Source organism: Ischnura elegans, chromosome 3 (assembly GCF_921293095.1).
Source record: "Ischnura elegans chromosome 3, ioIscEleg1.1, whole genome shotgun sequence".
Classification (NCBI taxonomy): domain Eukaryota; kingdom Metazoa; phylum Arthropoda; class Insecta; order Odonata; family Coenagrionidae; genus Ischnura; species Ischnura elegans.
Genome location: NC_060248.1, coordinates 64,037,034 through 64,058,219, shown reverse-complemented (window position 1 = coordinate 64,058,219; position 21,186 = coordinate 64,037,034). Strand labels below are relative to the sequence as shown.

Below are 21,186 nucleotides of genomic sequence, written 5' to 3'. Positions count from 1 at the left end.
ACAACCTATAAGAGGGACAATTTTTAAGCCTTTTCAAGTAAGCATTAACTTTAAACATTGGCCAGCGCTTAACGCAAGATAAAACCTTTACAAAATCATATCAGTTATTGAGAAAGGCTTTTTAGCGTCAATCTTAAGTTTCATATGTCTTTCACGACTAGAAAAATTGTTATTGCATATTCTATGAAACAATAATTTCTGAGCATCGGTGGCCCGTACGAGGAAATTTTGACATTGCTGTAAATCTTGTTCGGTAAAACTCATCCAAAATTCGCTCTGATGATATGGCTTGGTGGTGTAACTGGATAACACATCTGACCGGCAATCGTGAGATCCGGGTTCAAATCTCGGCTGAGTCAATTATTTTTTCATGGGGAACTTCATCCTTTGGTGTATTTATCCGTATACCTTGGTTTGCAGCGTCAAAATATTGTTACTCTTTCACGAGAGTCATTTTAATAATATTTCAACCAACTGATCTCTCTTCATATCCTAGAAAAGGGTCTTGATGAGTCTAAAAATACTTTTCAAATAAAAAAACTCTGTGAACAATTGAGCAAGCTGATACTTGATTATTCGATTTTTTGTCGGTATTAAGATTAGCTTTGGGATATACCAAGAGTTCAACAAACGGATATTCGAGCGCGAGACTGAGTCTGCGGCCTAAAATCAGCCACTCGTGGAGCGCAATCTAAATAAAATTTCTCCGACGACGACCACTTTCCAAACGGGCCTACTACCGAACAATTCGCGCGGAAGTGTAGTATACAGCTCAACAAATATTTTGATACCTCTGAAGAAAAAATTGTAAATATTAATTTGAGTAAAAATAACCTTTTTCGGGCCTTACCGCGTAGCTCAGGTTATATCCCTTCGTTTCGCGAACCCTGCTGGTCGCTCTTTCAGAAGTGCTTCAAATCTCCTATGAAGAAGCGACTACCGTCGCGAAACGTCGGCATATAACCTGAATTACTCGGTAAGATCTGAAAAAGTTTATTTTATCTTCATAAATCACCTCTGAAGGAGCGACCAGCAGGGGTCGCGGAACGTGGGGATATAATCTGAAATATACGCGGTAAGACTCGAAAAAGTATATTTTCATTTTTATCAACCACGAACCGCGAAAGCCTCAATGATGAATTAATTTTGAGAAGAAGTGTCAATTAAACGATTAACCGTTATGTATGAGCATAAAACTCTCCATATTGATTCCGAGCAAAGAGTTTTACAGCAGTAGAACTGGGAAAATAATTTCTTACAGCTGCAATGGGACATACTTTTTGCTGAAGTGACAGCTTTTAATGTTAGCATTAAAAACCGGCGGCAGTTTTAAAAGCTTTCAGTAGCGTTTAGCAGGATTGTTTTTATGGAAATTTACTATTCAAAATCAATTTCTTAACATATTATGCAAAGTTAAAATGCCACTGTTAATTCTTCTTCAGAAAAATAAAATAGAAGGTAAGGTTACATGATCAAGAAATAATGCTGTATTGAGAGGAAATATATAATCTAACAGGTATCGCACATTGCCGTAATTACTAAAGTTATCTCAAATATGAGGCCTTTAGAACCTATCATTTTCCTTAAACAACTAATCTCTTTAGGAAGAAGAAAATGCGTACATATCTGTTACAAACCGGTTTCATCCCTAAAAAATAAACCCATGCACCATCTCTAAGCTTTACAGCACTAACACTGATTGGGTGTTTCTGTAAAAAAAATTGAATAATCATGGATATTAATATAGCTTTCCTGTTACTCAATGAAATAAAATTTTTGAGCATCTAAGCAAAAATTAGTTCTGAGCATTATATTCTAATGTGTCAGAGAGCAATCAGTAAGGTTTATCTTTGTATGAAATACTCACGCGATAAGTGTATAAACAGGAGAAATACTAACCAAAAAAAACTTCTAACGCGGACTGCAATGTTGAGTTTCAAAAGAAAATAGTTATGATTCACTTTCCATTCCACTTTCCCAATACTAATGGGTATTCAAACAAGTTGTAATGAGTATCCGTTGGAATGAAGGAGATTTAATTGCTACGCTGTTATTGATTGGTAGAGAAATCTGAGTGAGAGGGGATGGGAAGAACTTAACGCTCTACGGTCCATTTCCTCATCAAGCTCACTTCCTCTCAGTGTCCCTATTTGGGAATTAAACTGACTCATTCGAAAGAGATAGCACAAAATACAATGAATAGGAAAGTACTATTGGAAGAGGTATTAAAATGGAAAGGATCTGGATTGACTGCTCTAACTAAGAATAAACAAAACGCGGTTTCAAAATTACCATGCATGTTGTAAGTATCGCCACCCTAACTGTAACGCCAGGCTTATCTCCTACTACGTGGTTTGTCAAAACGAAAAGATGCGTCTTCAAAAGAGGATATCAATATTTAACCCAGTGAATTGTTCGAAGGTAGATTAAAATAAGTCTCAAACTAGCCGTAAGAAACTATTTTAAGATATCATCCAAAAGAGCATATCATGGTACAAAAGACCTTTCATTCTATTGAAAAGAAAAATAGTGTTCTGAACCAAACAGCACGATTGCCGATGGAATTACCCGTTTACTTTGACAGAACCTAATTAGCTGTCGAGTTCGGATGAAGTGGAGTAAATAGAAAAAAACATTCAAACATCGTTATCTTGCTTCATCCAAGTGAATTACCAATGAAAGAATACCAAAACCGCTGTGAAAACATCTGTTACTAATATCACTCATAACTCAAAAAGAAATATACACACGAAATTTCCTCTCAATAACAGCTGCTTCCGTAGACCACGTATGGAACCCGAAACTCTCGTATACAGGCAACCTCTCGTAAACCTTATCGTATACTCATGAAAGTGAGAAACAATTTCATTAGAATGGTTCCCTACAGTGAATAATATAAAAAATCCAGATAAATGAGAGAATATAAAAGGGAAACAAATTTGTGGCTGTGGGTAATCTTCTCCAGCGATTCCCTCCGGGTTAGAAACTTTGCCGACGTTTCTAGCTCGGACTCCGGGCCAATAATTAGCCTGGAAAGCACCAAATATTTTTTTCAAAGTAATGGCTGGCTTTAAACAGAGTTTGATATAAAATTAACGTCATCTTTATGGAGCGTTTGCGTGAAGATTTATTTTTTGTCTCGCAATAGGCGCCAGGGACACTTTCAACAAACCCAAAAAACTCCGCCAACAATCCCGTATTCCATGCAGAAACGAAAATTCACTCAAGTCTTAAGTGACGCGAGTCAAAAGTACGCTTGCGGAATGTACTTGTTTTTTTTTCGTTTGAAGCAAGAAGCGCTTTTTGCCGCTTCACACTGTAAGGATCCTCCCACCGCTCAGCGGTGGGAACACGGTGATCACATCAGAATGCAAACGCACTGCGGTTGTGGTGCGTTTTTCTGCCATCCCTTCAGGCCACCCGCCCTTCGCCGGCGACGACTGCTGAAAGGTTAATGGCAAGTGCGGACAAGGGGGAAGACCCAAAGAGCGAGTTGTAGATTGCCCGTATGGAATATTTTGCAACATTTTTTTTCAGAAACCTCCTCAGAAGTAACCGAGCTCCACGGCATGCGGTAGGAATCTGCTGAGTGTGTAAAAAAAGCGCGATTAAAAAATCAGTTTAATTTTCGGATTCGCAAGCGGATTTTTTATTTTTGGTCAAATAGATACGTCTTCACTATACTTCAATAAATCCCTGTTAATTACTCGATGGAAATATTTATAAAAAGTCAGTTTTACTCTGTGTTTCGTGTAAATTCACGTAAAATGTTGGCCCTTTTAACTCTCTTAGTGCCGTCTACTTGGAGTGGCACTGGCGAGAAATTCCAAATGTATTGAAATTAATTTCATCTTCGAGAAACATTTCTGTTACGTCAATTTTTGGAATATCAAAAAGCTGTTTTTAATTTTACTTTTATTACCAATTAATTAATTTTATTAATTTCAAACTGGATAATTAATCCTGATTTTTTTCAAGAATTTAGATTTATTGTGAGTATTAATTTGAATAATTAACTACGTTAAAGCCGATTTTTCGACTTGTGGCACTTTTCGGCTAAGGAGAAAAAGCCGATATATCGGCCTGCGGCAAAGAGGGTTAATGATAAGGCTCCCAATCTCAGATTAAAATCTCCGAAAGTTAAGATAAGTTCTAAGTTAAGATAAAGATAAAAATGCCATGTTAATAGATGATTCCATTTTTTCATCCCATAAATATCCAAAAGCGTCAATAGCTAAACTTAATCAGAAAGAAATTTTAAGAAAACTGAAAACCGCTGTACCTTAAAAGTTTTTGTCTCATTCGCATACCTTTGCAAAGATAAAACTAGTGAGAATGGTAATCAGTATCCCATTGATTGACTGGTGGCCAGGAAATGTATTGAAATTTAGACTTCTTCTGTCCACACAAACTGCAATCCTAAAATTTCAAGACACGAATAGTTTTCTACCTTATTCCTTGAAGGCAAAATTACCCGACTTTCGTAAGAAAATCCATCTCAATGTATATTTCAAGTATCTCCATTGAAGTACGCTCAAATCTGACGATAAGTTGAACTTGATAAAGTAATACAAGTCCCACTCACCTTATGCAGGTAATAACACCTCGACGGCATTAGCCTGGATGATCACGATTTTCATTCTTCTGTTTTTCCGTACCCTCACCGCAGCAGGGGAACAAAAGGAGATTCACGGTATGGTTCAATCGAATCTGAAAGAAAAGAAAAAAAGAATTCATTTAGTTACAGTTTGGGGCTAATGATACACCCAGAAATCGATAAACTAATAATAATCATAAAAGCAGATTATAAAATTAACCGACGATTTCAGGTTTAACTGTGTGAAGCCTTTTCATCATGGAAAATGAAAGAATAAACATAGTGAAGTTCACTAAGTCATTTGAAAATTCACGACCCAGGTGTCATAACATAACCTGACGATGTAACTATATTATGAAACCAGGTCCTGCTTTTTCAAATATATTAAGGAACCTAACAAAGTGTAAAGGTAATCTTTCACTTTATATAGATTATAAATTTGTATCGAGCATAGTGAGAGTATTTAATTTGTCATCTTCTACAGCTCCAATGAGTCATTCTTCCGTCACACTAATTCTGAGCAGTGGCAAATGCAGAAACCTCTTTGACTTGATAATACTCATCGCTACCTTATTTCGTACACTAGCATCGCTAATACTCCAATAGAATATCTTTCCCGTCTTATGCTGATACATACATAAAAGTGCATTTATTGTATTTCTTCATTATAATTATAATTAATTTCTAAGATGTTTCAGGAAAACAGCCACGAAACAAGTACTATATCAACTACCTAACTTTTTTACAAGTGAATGCCGTAATGTGTTGAAGGATAAAATATGCAAAAATGTGATGAGTGATTCAGGACTGCAAAAGAATAATCTCTTCAGTCCCAGTGCATCATATATGATATTGGTATCTGGTTTTTTATCGTTTCCTGATATAAGAGTGTCTCCATGTGCTGAGCGCCGCTTGTATCGTTTTCTATACATTCTGCGCTTGAATATACTAAACTGTTTTCCCTCTCTCTTGAATCTCAGGCGTTTATGACGAAAGATTCCAGTTATCGTGTTATTCTACAATGAGTGGCATTAAGAAAGGGGAGTAACACTTATTGACACTATTGTACTACTATTTATTGATATTATTTCAATAACATGACCTTATTTGTCATCAATACTCTGCATGTATGATTTTTTTTATTTTTGCATAAAACACCTATCTTTTAATTAGAGCGTTATTTTTTTATGAATAATGGGTGATGCAAATGGTTATTATCACTACATTTACAATTTTTTTAAAGGACTCATATTTCTCAGCTCTATTTCTGTGCAAATTTTCTGCTGAAAATACACTTTCAGGTCTGAAGAGGTTAATAACTTAAAATGCATCATATCCCTCCAGTTCGGACCTCGCATATCGACTCTTTTCAAGCAATTGAGACCGAGGAATTTATTTCAAAAACTACTGAAAACATCGTTCATTCGTACTTCAGGTGAACTGTCGCAGTCAAGATAGTGGGAAAGACGTATTAATCTGGTACTGCATCAGACTGTGTAAGGTTAAAAAAAAAACATGGCAAAATTTCCTCATTTTAAAAAAATTCTACTTCCAACCGAACTTCAACCGGAAGTCGAACTCTCCAAATTTTAACTTGTGAATTGGACAATGATTCTTCACAATCAATCTTGCGATAAGAAACTCAAGACTTGCATGATTAAAAAACAACAAATTTAGTCAACGAAATATCTTGTTAGTTCCTTAACGGAAATAACAACGCAGCATTTCCCGAAAGTAGGTAACAAGATAGATCATAGAAGCTGCGAAAATCTTCAGACAAAAATTAGTCAACGAAATGCTGAAAATTTTAGTTCGTTAAGGAGAACGCTGTATACTTCTTAACCACGGGTTGAGATGAAAAGCCGTACCGGATTTTAGAGGAAAAACATTAAGTAGTTACCGTAAGTCAATGGTTATTCTCACCACGTTCTCTTCCCGAGACCATTACTTATGATTCTCAGCTTCCACTGCAAGTTCTTATACGCATTAGAAAAAAACGAATCTTTATCACTGACGAAAAAAACCAATGACTCGAAACTAATCCTAAGTCAACCGTCACCCTTATCTCCTAGAAACACGTCCGAACATATTTTCTTTTCACCGTTCCTATCCGCCGACTTGTTTATTGCCTGGTCCAACAGCGACCCCAGTCTAAGCGACCTTCCTGGTTTTTCTATTGCCTTCCTGTCCCATCCGCACCGTAATAAGTTCAGGGCACTCTTAAAGTTTTCCTCTATCCACCATCAATTCTCCCAAATGGACTTCATCTACCGTAAACCGGGACAATTTTGCCACTTTTTCTTCGACTGATTTCTTGCAACATAATGTACGATAATGCTTCAAAACCATCATAAAACATTACTCTTGGTCCCTCTTTTCAAAATAAGTGAAAAAATGACAAATTAAGTTAAAGCTTATACGTTAAAATAGTTTTTAAAAAGTTGGCAAAGATTCCATGGAAGTGGGTCAACTTAACCAACTGAGTTATAACCAATGGGAATCTCAATAAGACAATTTAAAAAAATAATTTTGAACTTGGAAAAATCTTTAATATAAGGAATGTACATAGATATACTCAAAACATTGAAATTGGAATGTTTAAAATTCTCTAACTTCAATATTAAAAGAAAACTTTGAAATTTTCATCATAAAAGGTAAAAATTCCACGGGTTTGATTGTAAGGAGGGTCAATCATATCACCTATGTGATGGAAATATAGGCGCCCCTCTTGGTTTGTTCGGGAGCTTGTTACGGCGCCAAACATAATATTTTTTTAAACCTGTCAAACCTGTCAAAATAACCTCTAAAATCCGTTATATGTTATAACCTAAGGCTTTAAGGTGTAACTAATAGACGGTATAAGGATTTTCTTAATCAATTAACTAATTTCCACAATACAATAAACTTTTCCCGTACAAATTCCCCCTAGAATCTATTCGCTTCCTCTCTCTTTTGTCCTTTCTTTTCTCAACAATCCCCTCTTAGCTCCCGTCATAGGCGGATCTAGGGCGGGGATACGGGGGCACGTGCCCCCCCCTCAGAACCTTAAAAAATTTGCAAGATTTTTAATACGGTCCCATTATCATTTCGCTCGTTTTGTATTACGAGGTATCCTTGTGCCCCTCCAGAAAAAAATCCTAGATGCGTCCCTGCTTGTGCTCCCCCCTAGAAAGAAATCCTGGATCCGCCCCTGGCTCCCGCGTAGAAAAATCAACGAACAGTTAACAATCCAACTTAAAAATAAGAAAATTTTAAGCATCCAAAAATTAAAGAAAACATTTAAAATTAGGACGTTAAAATAGGAAGAGCAACGTTAAAATTGTGGTAAACCGATTGTCCGACCCCGACGACGACGACGATTGTCCGACGTGGTGACAGAAGAATCAGGGAATTTGAGTAACTTCTATTGGCTCACCCTAAAAGGCCTCTGACTACCGGGATTCATTGGACAACACTGACTAACCTACCTGCCATTACCCTACCAATTTACACCTTTGCCTCAAGTCTAAACTGTTTTTTCTCAGAAACTCACAATTGAAAAGTGATTAAACATATGTTATGGAATTTGCAGTAGACGATAGACCTCTTTATACATTTTCGTTGTTGGGAAGGGAAAGTGAGGAAGGGTGGTGAACGCCTATGCTGGTCATAGTCTCTCTTATTCGAGACTCAAATCACCGATGGCGGCGCTGAAGGCGCTGACGTAATTAGCCAATAGGGGCGACACATTGAGGATATTGTTCTGATGATAACATAGGTGTAATAGGATGAATCGTCGAGCCACTGCGAATATTAAAGCAGGTAATATCAAGGAAGATTTTTTAGAATAGAATAGAATTTTATTGTTCGAGAACTAGTGTCCTATGGAACAGGATTATAATTTAACATTTTTTAGTTTTGGTGCTGCAAATGGACAATATACCAATTATTTGAATTTCATAACTGCGCATTACATGTCAATAGAAACATTCGTAGATATTCATAAAGGAGTATACATATGTTAACATAGACAAAATTCCAATTACATGACAGTGAAAACATGCTTAGGTATTCATTCACAAGGGGAAAAAAATACAAAGTATAAATTATGCATCTCTTCTGAAGCTATATACACACACATGTGTGAAATGTATATACATACATACATATACATACATATACACTTATATATGCACACTTTCTTATTATTGTTCTTTGGACAAGAAACCAAATTATTTTTCATTCGGTGTGCACAAAAGGTAACACACATACAAGAGTATACCCATGTAAACATTAACAAAAAATAAATTATACACATCTTCAGAAAATGAATAGTTACAAATATACCAACATAATATATATACACTTATTATTATGCATTGGACAATGAACCAGATCGTTTTTCATTTAGGTTTGCACGGAAAGTTTGATATAAGTGATCTGTCATAAGCCTTTTAAACTGGTAAATGTTATTAACCTTAACAATGTAATCAGGTATATCATTCCATATTCTCATTGATGTATTTAGAGGGGATTGCAGGAACGAGTTTGTTCTGCATTTTGGTATTTTAAAACGTCTCCGCGCCCTAACAACCCTGTCACAAATACTAATGTTGACCATTATTCTTTCATATAAATATAAATTTTTCTAAGTTTTTAGGAGGTATTTCGATTTTTAGGAGCAACCACAAAATGCATTAAATTCAGGAATTAATAAATATAGCTGAATTAGCCTATAATAGATCGCGGCGATTACTAAAAGGCTTTCTAATGACTATAATTGCGTGATACAGATAAAAAACACTATTCTTATTAGGGTAGAAAATAAAAGTCTAATACGTTGGCTACCTTAAACACCATAAACCTTCAAATCACTGTCACAGTAAATAACGAATTTTGCAATGAATGGGAACTGAAAGGCATTATGCATTATTATAAATTCATGTTACATATTAATTACGACGTTATGGTAGCTTATTACTACAAATATAATTAGAAAAATCAGAAAATACTCAACAATCCTAATGATTTGTCAGCGTGATTTCCTTAGGTAACTGCTTGGTATCCTCTGAGCTCTAATTCCGAATTTGGCCGATAGTTGGCGTATTGCTTGTCTCGATTTTCGAATTCTCTATTGTTTTAAGTACACATGATGAATCTTTGTGGCTATTGATCAAAGTGGATTTAAATACATGAAATGAAAGAAAATTTTCGAATTACCTAAAAATATATACCGATTTCCGAAGTTGCATTTTCAACGGATAAGAAATCCGATACATTTTCCATAATCTGTTGGTGCAGGAAAAAAGTTGTCATCATTTAGCACTCAACGTCTCAAAAATCTCATTAAAATTTTTCTGACACTAAGTTTGTTTTGGGATCGGTTTAATGGTATTTCTTAAACCGCCATCGAATTCCATTGCGCATGACGATATTTTCCAAGGAATGCAGTCCACCTACCACTAACACCATACCTACCATGCCTCTAGATACTTATATGCCTGTAAAAATATGAATTAGCATTTTTTTACGCATTTACCGTATATTACGTTCTGTATTTACGTCAAAATCCGGTCCAAGACATGACCTCATTGCTTCACTCAATCTTGAATCTTCTCCATCCTTTGAAGATTCAAATTTCATCTCATGAGCCGTATGCATCCACCTAATCCCAAATTATGGCTGATGTTCCGCTTATTCGCCGTGTTTATTCAGCAAATTCAATGAAGAAGTAACAAGAAAAAATTCATGAGCATGATGCTAGGTTGACAGAAAGTAATGCGTAAAAAATGACTAGCCAGGAAAACTGCACCATAAATATGCTTCTCCCGTTGAAAATTTATAGTACTGCTGCATATATTTGAGTCAAAATGGACGATTTTTTTGCCGATTACCACCAAAAACGAGGCGATAAATAATGATTAAAATTACATCAACCTTCGCACTCATTGAAAATACAGATTTTAAAAAATATGAAGCGTGCGAGCACAGGAATGTCTGAATTGGGACCTATATGACAGATAAAATCTGCGTAAATTGCAAGTTTTCAGTTCAATCCTTTTTTTGCTGTCAGTGGCATGCAAAATCGCGAATTCTAGCCTATACCTTCCGCGCACAGCCTTTCCCTAAAATGAAATGTCAATTAAAATGCTCACCTTTGAATCTCCTGTTAACACTCGCATAGAAAAATACACAGATTTAACGTAAAAACTATTGCCTCATTCCAATAGTATCGAGCTAAATTATTTATCAGAACTTAAAACAATATGAATAAATGATTCTATTCACATAGTTCACTACAGAGCCAGTAGCTTCAATTAATTACCAGTCCCCGAGCCTCAACTATGATTATACCACTTTTGGCATATCTAACGAATTAGTTGATCACAGCTAATAATTATGTAAGTGAAATGTCAAATAAAATATATTAGGTGCTATCATAGCATGCAATAGTGATGTAATGAACTCCCTAGTGTAGTACGCTTCGTAGTTACATTCCACATTATGTAAACTACTTTCAATAGTCCATACTCAAACATTGCACACACAGTCCGCACTCAAATAAATGAAGATGGGTTTTGCCTATTGCGCCGTTATCATCATGGTAAAATGACGAATCGTGATGGCTGAATATTGGATCCAAGATGGTACTTGATTTGATAAATATATGAGTGTCGGCATTTAAAATATTTTATTTTATGCACTGATTTCGGCTGAATTGTAAGTTTAAATTTATCCACGTAACGGCTGCTGAAAATGCAGGCGGTAATTCAGTCAAATCAGCAATAATAAAAAGGAGCGTTTAGTTTGACCCAAAATCTAAATGACATTTTTTTTTAAACCGGTAGATGGATCGTCAACATGGAACGTCACGCCCACTTCGTGAAGGGACATGCATTTATCGCAGCCGGTCACCCGAAATGTGGACGACGACGTGGCAGCAATGCTTTTTTTTCCTCACAAAATTTATACCGATGGTAAAATAATCCTGGATGAGTAGCCTATTGTAATAGACCAGGCGCGCAAATTACAAACCCCAGGGAGTAATTAGAGACGTAATTAAAAATTAAGAACGCTTTAAAGACTTCCGTATTTCCTGCAACAGATAAAATCGAAGAAATCTGGAATGGTAGAAGAAAAATTATTTACAAGTTGAACAAATTCCTAACGTTTTCACTGAATACTAGCGAAAATAAGGAAGCATAAATTAAAATATGCTTGAAAGAAAAATGGATATATACCTATCTGAAAATTTGAGCATTTGATAATATTCAAGCAGGCATTTGAAAGAGTTTAATTTCAAAAACAGAAATTTATCGAGAACTACTATATTTTATATCCAGTTCTAATATATTTTTGATGATGCATTTCACGGTAATATATGAATTTTTAAAACAAGACTTCAGAATAAAAATATGGTAATATTACTCTATGATTCTTGAGACAGAAGACAGTTTCATGCTAGCAATCAATACAAATTCTCCGACAATTTTTCTTCCTGATTACATACAAAGGTTCTTCATAACCATATTCAGTGAACAGTATGAAGTAACTTAAGTCAAATTAATCACTTACGTCGTTTGCATCATAAAAAATCAAGTCTACCTCATCTGGAATGCAAATCGCAAAATATGGCCTAGCTACGCTGCAGCGCTATCATTTACCGCAGTTTAATAATCAAAAAGACAACAGAAAGAGAGAGAGGGAGACGAATGCATAGAGAAAATAGACATTGAAACTATTTAATTGTTTCCACCTCGGTGGCGCCGGGGTAAAGTCCCCGACTGCTAACCTAGAGGTCGCGGGTTTGAATCCCGCCTGGGTGGTTTGACCACCATCCAGGGCATGGATGTATGTGATTGTCAAACAAGTTAATTGTAAGAGAGGACTATCTAGTCCTAAATTCGCTTGTGAAATAAAGACGACATTATTATTATTATTATTATGCCAAGGTACTGATAATTGAGCACAGAAATTGACTTCACCAATTAGCAAAGGCGTTATTAGGCGCAAAAGAGCACTGCTATATAAGGAGAAATTAGCCTTAGAAATTTCGAAAAATTCCACCAAAACACTAAAGGCTCCAACCTTTCGCTGCATTTTACTTCTTCTTCTAATATTCCAAATTTTACCCCGCACACACCGGAGCTTTCCTGAACTCCCAAACAACGGATTTTATTGGTCCAGATTTGGTAATGTCCAAACCCTTTTGACCTTCAAACGGGACGTGACGTTTATGGTAATCTATTAGTTGACGCCGACTCTTACCACTCCCTTCCCTCATTGATGCACCTGTCTCGTCCCATTTAAGACCCAGTCAATTGGCCTTTCGGGTTTTCTTAGGTTTCCAGAGAATTTTAAATGGTAAACTTCGTGATTCTCACGGCTACCGAGGACGACTGAGGCCAAGGCATAACATCGTAAACTGGGTTGAGTGCAGCATTCTGGAGCTCCTTTATTGAATGTATTACCTGGTAGGCATACCCGTGAGTTAAGTCAAAACGCATATTCTTATTAATTTAAACTTGTTCTTCTTTCCACACTTTTAATTGTTTCAGGATTAAAATATGCAAGAACAAAATCAGGAGGTAATACTGTGATACATAGCACATGATATCTTTGTTATAAACACCATCAAAGTAAAGTTTACTTGTACTTATTTATAATGGAATCATTTATTATGGAATTAATGCCCGCACAAAGCAATGATGACGCCTACGACAACTATCTGGTAAAGTTACACGGCCGGGAATCGCCACATATTCGAAAACTTCACCTAAATACACGATTACTACGAGGAAATTTACTCAATGACACGTAAGATGCCATTCACCCATCGGTAGATGATTCTTTCCAATGCTACAGATAAGGAGAAGTGTCAAATACGCAATTTAATGCTAATCAGTAAGTACATAAACCTTAATCGTACGCGTATTTTGCTAATAATAACAGAGTTGCTAACAAGTGTAGTCACAAGAGAACGCAAAAGTAACCTCTGCAATTCTGGCATTGCGGCATGCCCTTACGGCTACTTGACTACTAATGTAAGCCCAAATATAGGCCAAACGTTGATAATAATAGTTAGAGTTTTAATACTGCCTATATGTAATCGGGTAAAACGTCTGATTATCTTCGGCCATTACGTATTTTATTTTGCATCTCGTTTTGAAGCGAAAGATTGATAATCCATTTTTATTAATTATCCCAGTGCCAAAACAGCTTATTTATATATGTATAGCAGCGTATGTAGAACTATAGAGTAAGGTTATGTTATATACTTACCGGAGATGGTTACTCTATGGTAGAACGCAAGATTCGACTTTCCTTATGAGGTGGACATTATGTTAGGACTTAATTTTAATTTTAATGGCTATGGTATAGCCTTTACGTTATGATTTGAGAGCGTTGTGATTGGAATATTGGCTATTCCGTAGCCGGTGGCGCAGTATGTTTTGGTAAGAACACCCTCAGTGGTGCCAGTTTCCACACCCGCAGATAGGAGTGGATTATTTAAAAAAAGCTCATTTTTACACGAATTTTCAAATCGTTACTTAAATACTCAAATTATTAAAAATACTTGCTGTGAATACCACAGCAACCAGGTAACATACTCGTTTTTTCATCGAAATAATGGAGCACTTGTGAGTGATATAGTTTCATTAATTGAAGACGTCATCAGAGTTTCGTTTCATCAATTCTTTCAAGAGAATCTTCATTTGTGGGAAAGAATCCCTCACGAGAATGTAAACAACAACGCACCATGCGAGGCTGCGGAGTAGCTCAGAAGCGGTGACGCGCTCGGCAGGAGCTCATGACGCCATCAACTCATCTGCGAAAGGTTTAAAACTGTCGATTTTTTTCGACGCAAATGGCTCAAGAATAAGGTAACATAACGAAAAGCGGATAACTACAAGTCTTTTTCTTACGAACTCAATCGCAAACGACAAAAATAAAAAATGAAGAACGAGTACATTTCCATCCAGTAGTATCGACTGCGGAACCCGAGAACTTGGTAACTATTGTTTTCACCAGGCGAATTAATCATATTCACTTTTCGTAGACAAGTAATCATTTAAGCACCCATGAGTATTTGAGTAGTTGATTGAGACTGCAAATATGTGATAGGTAGGTAATCATTCAGTTACTCGACGAGGCGGATACATATGAGGGGCGCATGGGGCGCGCGCCACCCCCTTGAAGGGCCGCCCAACTTACTGAACAATGCAGAACCACTATTGTAAATTTTTTTAATCATAAGATGTCTTGTCTTGTATATACGTATAATCTCTTCAATCAAATCTCTTAGACTTTGCATGTGACTTGATTATTTTTTATTGCGATAAAAGTAAAGGTAACTCAAGATATATTTTGCGCCACCCCCCTTGAGTTTTTTTCTGTATCCGCCTCTGCTTACTCGACTTACAATGTGCGATCACTTTTGGCGCACCTCGAACCGCGAGTGCGAGCTTGGCTCTGTTGTCTCCAGCGCATGTCTACTATTGCCTCGCCGCATAGACGAAAAGGAGACTTGGGCACTCTACTAAAAAAAAACTCTACTAGTAGGGCAGGGGTCTACAACCTATTTTAATGCAAGAGCCAAAAATCGATTTCACATCGTCAGAAGGGCTACAATGCTCCACATCACTTTAACACCACATCAATAAAATTAAAAAACATAATTTCAAAGTTCAATAATCTTTATCGGTTAAAAATTTAAATCAATAAATGCTATTTTAGACATTGCTAATTTTTGACGAGTGTGTCGATGTTTGATTTTATTTCTGTAGTTGTGCACAATATTTTCTGTAGCAACTAGGGGCCGAAAGAAATTAGCCGGCGGGCCGTGGGTTGAAGAGGCCCTTGCTCTAGGGAGTGAACTCGGCCCCACCCAATCAGTTCCAGTGGTCGTCATTCCCCGAAATAACGACACCCGACGAAAACCACTCTTGCCCTCGCACCACCCTTCTTTCCCTCCGTTTATGCCCTCGATGGGGGAATGAGACAATCCGAGTGAACCGGGCCTCAGCGGAATAATGGTTTCGTTGTCTCACTTTATAGCCTCTACGCACGGTTGCTTCGGCCTCCTGTATCTCCATCCCGTATTACCACCACCTCATGTGGCGAATGTGGCTCCGATTCCTATCCCAAGCGGCCGGCCTTCTACATCGTTCCCCCTGACCTCTCGAAAAGGCTCACACATATAAAATTCTTTCGTTGGCTATGGAAGAAGCAAGGGGATTGCATAGAGGAGGCCCAATTCCACTCCATAGATGGCTGATTTCTGTTGCCACTTCGGTCGCATTTTAATCGGTTTTCAAAAATGTCCGCGACGCGGTGATGAGTGCAATGCGATCCACTTTTTTTACAATATCTTGCAATACAATGTTTGTAATTGCGAGTAATAGTGTTGAAAAGTTATGAATTTGATAAATAACATCACCATGAATCTTAATTTCGGTTAACACCCCTAATTATACCTATTTCCCCGCGAAACTCGGATCAATTTGTCCGTCAGCGACGCGAGTGGCGAATTATGCAAACCCATTTAAATGCGCGGTGATTGACAACATAACCAGAGGCCGGCTTGAGGATCCTGTGGGAAGAAGTATAATGCAAGTGAACCATTCCCTTTGAATGTTGGAAGTGAAGACATTTCAGTTTTTCATGGGTCGCTTCATTTTATTTATTCTCATACCACCGATTGCAGCACATATCGGCCATTTTAAATCGGGGAGTTCAACAAAATTGACAATTATACGTGAACGAACAACCATGCCCTGGATAGGGGCAACCTACCCAGCCGGGACTCAAATCCGCGACCTCTTGCTTGGCAGGCAGGCGAAGACTTTACCCCGCCGCCACCAAGGCCGGCGTTGAGAGATATGGGTTAAATTGTCGAAACATGCATGTATATGTTAAAAAGTTTTTTTAAAAATAGAAATCATCATAAACTTACTAACTTTGTGTTTAGTAGGTCGAACAGAATATTTTTGGGAAAGCTGAACAAATTTCGGGGGGTGCTTAAACCCATAAACCCCTCCCGGGATACATGCCTGTCTAAAGGGGGAAGCACTCTGGTTCCGGTTCCTATGGAATATGTCCACCTTACTCCAACTCCATCAAGTTACATCTATGAGATCCCGAATTCAAAGCCCCGCCAGAGGTTTGAAATGAAATTGAAGCAACTAAGAGGATTTCGAATGTATTTTCTCACCGTCAATCGATAATCCGAATAAATATCAGGGACAAGGGCGGTCTGAGCCCCCGAAGAGCTCTGACAACGGAACAGTCAATTAGCCAAAATCAAGTCCAGTTTAGACAAGTTAAGAGAGCGCCAAAATAATTGTACAAAATTAATCCAGAGCTCATATGAGATCATTATTTCATGGCTCCTTCTTAAAATTACAAAATAGATCAATCGCAAACGAATGTTTCACGAGAAAGTCTCGAGCTGAAATCATGGTTATTTTATGGCTGTAAGTAAGTAACAGGAGTCGGATCTATGTCATTTTTTCACCCAAGATGAATAAAGTTTAAGATTTACCGTAAAACACATTTCGAAATGAACGCAGAACATCTGGTCTACTGCGATCATATCTTTAGATAATACCGAGGCATAATCCGTAACTCCCTATCAATAGAATACCGCTACGTCTCGAATGACAAGGGCTCACAAGACACTAACATATGTACGACGAGAGATTAACCGAAAGGAAGGCGATTACGGAAATAATAACATTTTTACCCGTCATTATTAAGAGGATGCCAAAAAATGAGATGGGGAGGTAATGTTCAGTCTTCCAGTCAGCATGGATTAAAAAGTACAGACAGGCTTCGGAAAAATGTGGGTGTTTATATGCCAGTAAAAGCAACGCGTTCAGAGGAAACGGATATCAGTCGTTAAAAACATTACCACCGGAGCTGAGGATATAAACTCTCCAACATTCTTTGTAACCTGAGGTTCTTCCATTAACATTTAAATATTTTTTATTTGGGCGAGTCTAGCAAGCTTGTAGAAATAAAGAAAAAAATATTCAATGTCCAAGAAGCCAGGTGCAATACAAAGATGATTAATTTGTTGAGTAAAGAATAATTTGATCGATTTAGTCGTGAGCACAATTTCACACAAAGAAAATCCAGAATTACGATAACAGCAGTTCAAAATGGTCGTGATTGAATGATACATCGAAGCGGTAAATTGGCCCAAACCATATTCCAGTTTAGGAAAGTTCAGAGTACAACAAAATAAATGCAAAAAATTGATACAGAGGTCACATGAGATCATTATTTCATGGCTGCTTCTTAAAATCACAAAATAGCTCAAACGCAATCAAATGATTTTACTGAGGAAACAAGAAATGATTTTTCTCAGGAAAGAACGAACAACAGAAATATATTTTCGTTTCGCTGGGAAACATTTTTTTATTGCTACTGCGTTCCTATCCTGGAACGAGCAATAAACTATACCACACAAACCATCAAGTTTAGAGCTCTACGCACGCAACCTAACCTCTTAATCTCCATGTGCCCACCTGCCATCCGTGATGGCACCCTGACGCAAATAGATTCCACCCTTTTCTCCCATGCAACTGATTTCAACGCGTCCACATTCCTGCGTCGCGGCTGTCCCTGCCTCCTGACCTCCGCCGGCGCCTTTTGTCTAAGCCCTTAATTGCATTAAGATCCAACGGAGGACACGATAGGTTGGTTCATTACAGCTCATTTCCCCTTACCCCACGGCTCCGTTTCCATGAAAAGCAGCTGGATCTCCCTCACACAAATCATTAAGCGTAATCGGATTACTCGTGAGGAAACCGGTTATAGTCAACTCAGCACTCAGGGTACTCGAACAAAATGCACTCATGGCCTATGCTTCAGGATAGCGTAGTTCAGTATTCGTTTTTTTTCCACCACTATTCGACAGTATTACACCTTTAAAACAACCAGCAAGAAGTCTTCGAACGGAAGACCTAAATCAATACAATCTCCTCCTTAACAGTTAAGTAAGAGAAGGATAATAAAGCGGATTCTATTTTAAAGGTCGAGGAGCGAGATCACGCTAAATAAATAAGAAAACACATCAACTGTACTGCCATGTGCCTAAGGAGAAATTTTAATTAAAATATTATTCAAGACAGACTTAGAATATAGATGAAGATCCTAAGGAAATCTATCAGATCCTTACCATGCATGCCTAAATGTATAATTTTGGCAATAACATTATCATAGCTGTGGGTAAACTCCTCTCGGGATTCCCTCAGAAATTAAAATCTATCTTTCGGACATTTGAAAAATTAAGTAATGGGTAAAATTTCATTATAAAAAGCTATTTTTAATGCAAAAATGTCGTTCTCTTTATAAAAAAATACAACTAAATGCACCAATCAAATATTTTTCCCGAGACGAGATTAAGAAGACGACAGAGTCGTCGTTCTCATAGTTTTTCGCGTGTCCTTCTTCACTATTTCAACCGCAGAAGCTAAATGCTTACATTTAAACAATTTTTAATGATTCATTGTTATAGTTGGATAAACAATGAGTAAAATGATGTGAGGGGTTCAGTAGCCAAGGGATACAAGTGATTTTATTTCGAAACAGAGTTCGGTAGAGTTAATTGTTAGAAGAAATACACAAAAATTGGTTGCCAAGGAATACGAGTGAGTCTCAGCTCTTTTCTGACATCGAGTGGAAAATCAAATGCACTACTAAATATCTCATTGATTTCGTTATCTTTCTATACCTAATTTCTATACCTGACTGTGTACAGAAAAAGAAATCACTTGTACACCTTAGCTTCCAACCCACTCTTATATGACGCGACCCTATGGAGCTTCGGAAGGATGTTATACAAATGCTTAAAGTTCAGCGTTATAGCTTTCTTGCGCCCGCGCCGATAGTAGGCATTTAGCCTAAATATAAGCTCGCGGTATTGTGCGATACTTTTGAATAAAGACGATTGAGTCACTACATTAGGTTGTTGCCTACCCAACGCCCGTGACTCTGTTTCTACGCTCGAAATATTCTTTTTTTTAATTTTGGCGAGCAATGAAACTAAATTTCCATGCTAAAACGCACTCCAAAGCTATTAATAAACAAGTTTACTTCGTTAATATTTGGCCTGAAATCAACCTGAGAACATCGAGATTCCATAATAATAAATATTGAAAAGCTTTGACTTATTGACACAAAAATGTAAAATGTCGGGAAAAAGTCACTGCATGAAAAATTTCCAATTGAATTGAAACTTTTATGGAATATTTACACCTCACATTTTAAGGATTGATCGCATATCGATTTCTAAAAACCATGGCTTTTCGACCCATCCAATTCAACAGGATTAAAGATATTTTTAGCCAACTTATTCCATTCATACTTAAGTATGAGGCTTATTATATGCGGTTTATGGATAAAAAAAGGATAATTAAACGCTATCACACATGCAAAAAGAGAGCAAGAATTCACTTCTTTTATCTCGATTAAATTACATAAAACGAATATTTGAGTAAAAACGAAAAGGTGGTTAGTTTGTAAATTTGGCTATTTTACATAATTTTCCTTGATGGCACATTTTTAAATACAAGTTTTCATCTGAGCGAAAGGGAGAAAAATTACCAGAATTTTATTGCGTACAAACACGAAAACAGGCGCAAGCTCTTAAGAATTTCACTGTTACCTCAGGTGTGTTCCAATTTTTAAATATGCATCGAACTTATTTATTCAACGGACAGACACAACTGATTGCTTGAGCAATTGAGAATGGATATATTTAAGAGCGACACAGAGAACATAATCTTAGAGCCACACTATATTTCCAGGTCCGACAGAAGCGTTAAAGTAAGAGAGATTTTTAGCCGAACGGATAGATATAAGAATTCGTTTTTCCCCCGAACAATAAAGGACTTTAATAAACGCTTGTCCCAACCTCGTTAGAGCACTTCTTCTTTTTTTTTTTAATAGCTGTAAACGGCTGGTGTCCTAACACCCCCTGCCACACGCCTTTTAGGCGGCTTGCGGGGTATTATGTAGATGTAGATGTAGATGAACTGATCGAAGGCAGGAGAGCACAGCAGTTACTAGGTAGATAAGTTTTAAAAATTGACATAACAGTTCTTCTCTCGGTCATTATCAGTGTCGTAAATTAGCATTCTTCGGGGACATGTTTTTCCAGCAGTTAAACCAAACGTACGTTTACGCACCCAGGTATGTATTCCATTCACAGCGTGGATGGGAGCCTAATGCTTCCATTCAAGGAATCAGATAAAGGAATAAATGAACGTCTGTCAATAACCAAGATATTATGGACAAAAAACTCTCATTCTGAAACTGTGTATGACCAGAGCAAATGAACCCGTATGTATTCACGGTTTGACATGGGAGAACACAAGATAGCACTCAAATATCAAGGTAACAGCCGATTCCATTAATTCTACTGACACTTATTTCCTTTTCAACAGAAAACACACGCAATGACATTCTGCATCTTGCACCCGAGAAGCTTTCTGATATAGATAAGGAGGAAAGAAACATCGAATATAAAACACAGCACAGAAATTACCGTCAAAGACCATCTCTAAGACCATTCATCAATCATTTCGAACTTCGGATCTTCT

The 21,186-nt window shown here is 37.2% G+C and overlaps 1 protein-coding gene across 1 annotated transcript in view; it reads right to left on the bottom strand.

Moving 5' to 3' along the window:
* LOC124155926 overlaps positions 1-21,186 on the bottom strand; it is a 183,959-nt gene that overhangs the window by 93,068 nt on the left and 69,705 nt on the right. Inside the window, exon 2 of the mRNA XM_046530152.1 lies at positions 4,586-4,710. The gene's annotated coding sequence lies outside the window, so the exon portion shown is untranslated. The remainder of the gene's footprint in view (positions 1-4,585; positions 4,711-21,186) is intronic.